A 6,000-nucleotide genomic window follows, 5' to 3' on the forward strand; every position below is an offset into this window, starting at 1 on the left:
CTTTACTGGAACTAAGAGGATGTATTTTGAACCCGTTGATCTGAGGTCAGAGGTCATATTCTCTGAGTTTATGTGTGAAATCTAAACGTGGCGGCGGCGGCGGCGGCATATGGACGTCTCGCCACAGGAAGCAGCTGCAGGATAATACATACAGATCCTATTAATACAAAGAAATCTCATATGATTCCATCCATTACGTAAAAGGATGAGATTATCGATACACAGATTAATGAGCGCCCAATGGCGTTCCAGCGTGAAGCTCCGCCCCCCTCCTCCGCTCGCCGTCTGCACGCAACACTTCAGTCATCCAGATAAAAATAGAAACCCCCACAATGACAGTGCAGTTTAGTTGTTAGATTTTAGTCTTTATTGTACTATTTTTTTTCTTGACAATTTGCTAGCGGACATGTGAAAACTTGGACCAACAAAACATCATCAATATTATTATTATTATTATCATCATTATTATTATTATTATTATGTTTTAATTACAGCAAATCATCGGACTGCGGAAAACAGTGAGAAGATGTGTTTTTAAAAAAGGAAACAAGAAAGAAAAAGAGAAACCGAACAGGAAGAGAAAAATCATTTTGACTTGAGTTTTGGACGATGATGATTTTTCCTTTGTCTTTTTAATTCATGTTCACAATATAACAGTCTAAAAACATTGAACACACAGAGCTGAAGACGTTGCAGTGTTGGTGGTGGGGGGGGGGGGTGGTCCTCAGGGTATATACTGTGGACATGGTCCTGCTGTCAAATATCTACTGGGATGGACGGGGGGGGGGGGGGGGGAGGAAGGGGGGGGGGCTACAAACCAAAATGGCCGTCAATATAAAACTAACAGTCTTTTTTTGTCTTTTTTTTTTTTTTTTTTTTGTTCTTTCAATCCACCAATCAGGAGTCGGTAGAGACGGAGAGCGGGGGTGCAGTTCGACGAGGGAGGAGGAGGAGGGGTCTGGGGGAGGGAGGGAGGGAGGTGGGGGGGGTTGGAATGTCTCGATTTTCATATTTTTTTACATTTCTGCATTTTTCTTTTCTCTCGTAGACAAAATAAAACACACAAGCAAAAGAAAGAACAAAAAATAAAAACACTGGATGTGCGTGTGTGTGTCTGTGTGTGGGCATGTGTCGGACGGAGGTGGGGGGGCCAGGGGGGGGGGTGAAGGAATGTGTGGAGGAAGGGGGGGGCAGGGGGGGGGTTGAATTATTGCTTTCTGAGTAATTATTTATTTCTCACTTCTCGTCTACGTGAATCGCGTCTCAGTCTCTCTCTCGTCACCATGGTAACACGGGATCACTCCGTTACTCCGGAGGGGGGAGGGAGGAGGGGTGGAGGAGGAGGAGGGAGGGGGGTGGGGGGTGTCTGTGAGGGTGGGAGGGGGCGGGGCTCAGAGCTCCTTGCTCAGCGAATCCCGGGCGGTTTTAATCCTCTTTGTGTGGCCTCACACGTTTCCCGCCTTTTTGTCTGGTAGATGATAACAGAAGAGATTGAAAAAAGTATTAAAATAATGATAATAATAATAATAATAATAATAATAATAAAACAATCATACACTGTGTGTTTAGTGGTTTAATACAGATGTCACTGTCTCTGGTGTTAGTTACTTACACAAAGAAAACAACAACAACAACAACAACACAACAGCAGCCGCTGATAGAAGCTGTGAGAACAGTGATGTCACATGACCAGGATCTGGGTCACGTGACCAACAGGAAACTGTCTGTCACCATTTCCTCTTTTGATCCGAGGAGATTTTCCCCTTAAAATAAATAATCGTCATCTGCTCGTCTTTGTTTATCGTTCGCCCGGAGCCACGGATCCAGAGAGAGAGAGAGAGAGAGAGAGAGAGAGAGAGTTAATCTGGTTTGTCGGGGGGGATTCGCCCGTCACTCGTTTTTTATTTCGAAAGTCTGTTAAACCAGATTTTCTCTTCCACAGGAAACACGTCTCTAACGGTCTGAGCGGCGCCCGGCGACAGACGAACGCTGGCGCCGCTCAGCGGATCCACGACCGAACCACGAGGTCGAGGTCGAGGTCGAGGAGAAACCTTCAGAAACAACGCTCTCAGTTTCCATATTAAGAATAAAGCAGTAAAGATTTCTTAAAAGTCGCACAATCACACAACGGAACACACGACACAACCGTCTTTCATACTAACGTGCGATGCTAACTGTCAGCACAACACAGAAGAGAAGAGAAATGAAATCCAGACGACCTCACACCGGCTGGCTCCGCCTTCTCTCTCACATTAACGCCATTTGATTGATTTGATTGGCCGGTGCGTCTGTGACCATGTGACCAGTCGAGCTCTTTGGTTAAAGTCCAACAGGTTTAATGTTGATCGACTTTTCATTAAAACCTAATCACAAACTTTGACGGAGCCATGAGTGAAAGACACACTTCTGCCTCTAGGGGGCGTCTCTATGGAACTATAACTACATAGAGTTGTGGAGCAGCAGTGAGGGATCATGGGAGTTGTAGTCTTCTTCCCTCAGTGTCTGTGGCTCAGGAGGTTTGTATCTGAATCCTCCTCAAACACAAGCAGCTGGTTCACTCCGGTTCCAACTGGGAATAAATCTGCTTCTATTTCCACAGAATTCTTCAGATTTGAGAGATAATTATTATATTGTCGTCGCTGCAGTTTCTGAATCGAAATGGACGACGACAAGAGAGAGAAGACGACTTGAAGCGTCGCATTAATATCAGCGAATCATTTCTCTAATGTTGAGATTCAGTCGTTTCACTCGGTTAAATATGAAAGTTTCAGATCGTCCGGCTTCAAATCACGAGTTTTACACCAATTTGAGCCTGATTTGGCAAATTTTCTATATATTTCATTACGTCTCGGCCAGAGCACGTTTGGCTGCTCATGAACTCGAGAAGACAAGGAAACCATCAGACGCTCGTTTTCATCCCTCTCTCTCTCTCTCTCTCTCTCTCTCTCTCTCTCTCTCTCTCTCTCTCTCTCTCTCTCTCTCTCTCTCTCTCTCTGTCTCTCTCTCCCTCTCTCTCTCTCATCTGACAGGAAACCTCCGGGCCAGACTCTGACTCGAGTTCAGCTTTTATTCAATGGTTCTGATCTCGAGACGACTGAGTTTTTTTACATCAGCACTCTTGTTTATTTATTTGAATTATAATGCAAGCAAGTGTTTTGTAAAATGAAGAATATGTAAATAAAGTGTTTGTGAAAAATCAAATCAAAAATCTCACTCAAAACAGGTTATTTAAAGGGGAACAAATACTTATTTATCTGGTTTAACTTCTACGCTACATTTTATTTACAGTGTAGAAATAACTGCATCGTTTTTCTGTGTGTGTGTGTGTTTGTGTGTGTGTGTGTGTTTGTGTGTGTGTGTGTGTGTGTTTGTGTTTGTGTGTGTGTGTGGTTCTGTACAGACGTGCACATACATGCACTCACCTCAGCGACTGTGTAGCTTTAAAATTTGCCACAGATGTGCGTTTACCTGTGTGTAAATGTGTGTGTGAGTGTGTGTGTGTGTGTGTCTGTATGAGTGTGTGTGTGTGTGTGTGTGTCCCCTCAGTCTCTAACGTCCCCATCCTCACACCCGTTCAAACCGTTGTCGACACACAGCTCCCGCTCTAATTGGTCAGTTGCCGCTGACATCACATCCTGAACGATGGCCACCGCCGCATCTCGCAGATCCCTCTTCCTCATCTCCTCCTCCTCCTCCTCCTCCTCCTCCTCCTCCTCCCCCTCTCCCTGCTCGCATGACTCAGCATCGTCATGACAACCTCCGTTTTGTGGCGACTCCGCCCCACCCCCCTCCCCCCCGCTACAGGCTAACCCTAGCTCCGGTAGTTTACTGCTATGGTTTGCTGGTTGTTGTCTGTTGTTGTTTTCTCCTTCTCTGCTGCTGCTGCTGATGTTTATCGGATCATCAGATTCCCGCTCGCCGTGCTCTAACTCACCGCTGTTCACAGCCGCCGTGGCGTTGATGATCTTGGCGTTGGCCTCCTCTTTTACTCCCCCCGCCTCCTTGCTCTTCTTCACCGGGCTGCTGCCCGTCGTCTTCTCCTCCTCCTCCTCCTGGTGATTGTGTGTGGCGTTCTCCTCCTCCCCCGTGCCGTTGGAGTGGCCGTTCTCTCCGTTTGTCACCGGCGCCTCAGCCGGCGTCTTCTCCGCTTCGCCTACGCTTTCCTCCACCGGCGTCTTCTCAGGCGCCGCTGCTTCTTTGTCGTTGGTCTCCTCGGCAGCTGCGGCGGCTTCATCGTTGGCGCCTCCTTCCTCCGCTGCCTCTCCTTCCTCTGCAGGCTCCTCCTCCTCCTCCTCCTTGGCGCCCTCGCCCAGGTCCACGCTGGTGGACTTCCCCTTCCGCAGGATGAAGTTCTTCAGGGAAACGGCGCGGCCGAAGTGCGTGCGCTTGGCCTTGGCTGACTTCCCGTCTTTGCTCTCCTCCGCTGCTGCTTCCTCACCTGGAGAGAAGAAGGAAGTTCATGGTTAGTTCATGGTTAGTTCATGGTGACTTCCCACCGCAGAATGGTTCATTTGAAATAAATTCATTCATTAACGATTTTCACAAGCAAAGCAATTAAGGCAGCTGTACTTAATGCTGCTTTAATCAATGTTTGGCCACAAGCTGAGAGAAAAGGCTCCTGATGAACGTTGAGTCCGATGCTCTCGCTGTGGATGTGAACTGAGGAAAGCATCGGACTCATGAGGTGTGAGAGACGTCTCTCATCAAAAGAGAAATCAGGTTAAAATAAAACCAGTCACGATCTAACTCTATGATTTGTTTCTAAACATAGAATCTAAAACCTCCTGTTAGCGTCCAGGAGCAGGAAGTCTCCTCTCTGCTGTCGACTGAAGCCACCGTGGGATTTGAATTTCACTTCAGACGTTAAATATTTCATTTGGGACGATGTTGGATTACATCAGCTCCTCCAGAGTTATCAGGCCGGATTTTAAATGGCTGTCCAACACGTTGAAGTGTGATACAGATGCTGCACGTGTGTCTCTTCAGCACGAGATTAAAAGTGTCTGCAGGATAAACTCGGGATTTGATGGATAACAAAGTGACAGCGGCTCCCAACTCGCTGGGTTTCTAAAGGTGACAAGACAAGTCAGCGTATTGCAGATGATTAATGTGGAAGGAAAGAAAAGTTTATATTGTCTTCTTCTCCTTTTTGAGATACTGAGTCACTCTGATCTCTTTGGTTGTTTTAATGAAACATGAAGACACAGATTCAGGGAAACAAGCAAAACAATTGACTGGGCTGAGAATTTAATTTGTGGTCAAACGTCAAATTAACTCCTCAGAACAGTCAGAGGTTCGAGACTCGGACAAACCTGCTGCTTGCTCAGGTTTGTGGGTCGGTTGTTTGAGTCGTGTGTGTTTGTGTCGTCTCACCAGAGGCGGCAGCTGCAGTGGCGTCCTCCTCTCCACTGGGGGCGCACTCCGTGTTGGCCCGCTTGGACTTGGGGATCACGCGTTTCTTGAAGGAGGTCCAGATCTCGTTGGCGTGTTGCGTGACTGTTCCTCCTCCGGCCGCCGCTGCCTTCTCCTCCTCGCCTCCCTCCGTCTTCTCCTCCGCTCCCTCCTCCGCCTTCGCCTCCTCCGCTCCCTCCACCGCCTTCGCCTCCTCTCCTCCCTCCTCTCCTGCTTCCTCCGGCTTGTCGGCCGAGTCTTTGTCGGAGCTCTTGGTTTTGCCGCTGATCCCGACCATGGACGTGTCCCTCTTCAGGCCCTGGAAGGTCCAGGAGCGCTTCAGCTTCCACCTCTTCTGGCCCGACTCTTTGGAGTCCAGCGTGGAGGAGTCTCCTCCGCCTCCTTCTCCTCCCTCCGCTCCTTCCTCCTTCGCCTCCTCTCCTGCGCTGCTCTTTTTGTGCGTCTTCTGAGCCATGAGCTTCTTGAAGGAGTGCCAGCGCTTCATGTGCTTGGTGGCAGCCGAGGCGGAGGAGGCCTTCTGCTCTTCCTCTGCGCCTCCTTCCGCGCCTCCCTCCGCTGCTGCCTCTGCTCCTCCTGCTGCGCCTCCCT

This window comes from Limanda limanda, chromosome 6 (assembly GCF_963576545.1).
Source record: "Limanda limanda chromosome 6, fLimLim1.1, whole genome shotgun sequence".
Classification (NCBI taxonomy): Eukaryota; Metazoa; Chordata; class Actinopteri; order Pleuronectiformes; family Pleuronectidae; genus Limanda; species Limanda limanda.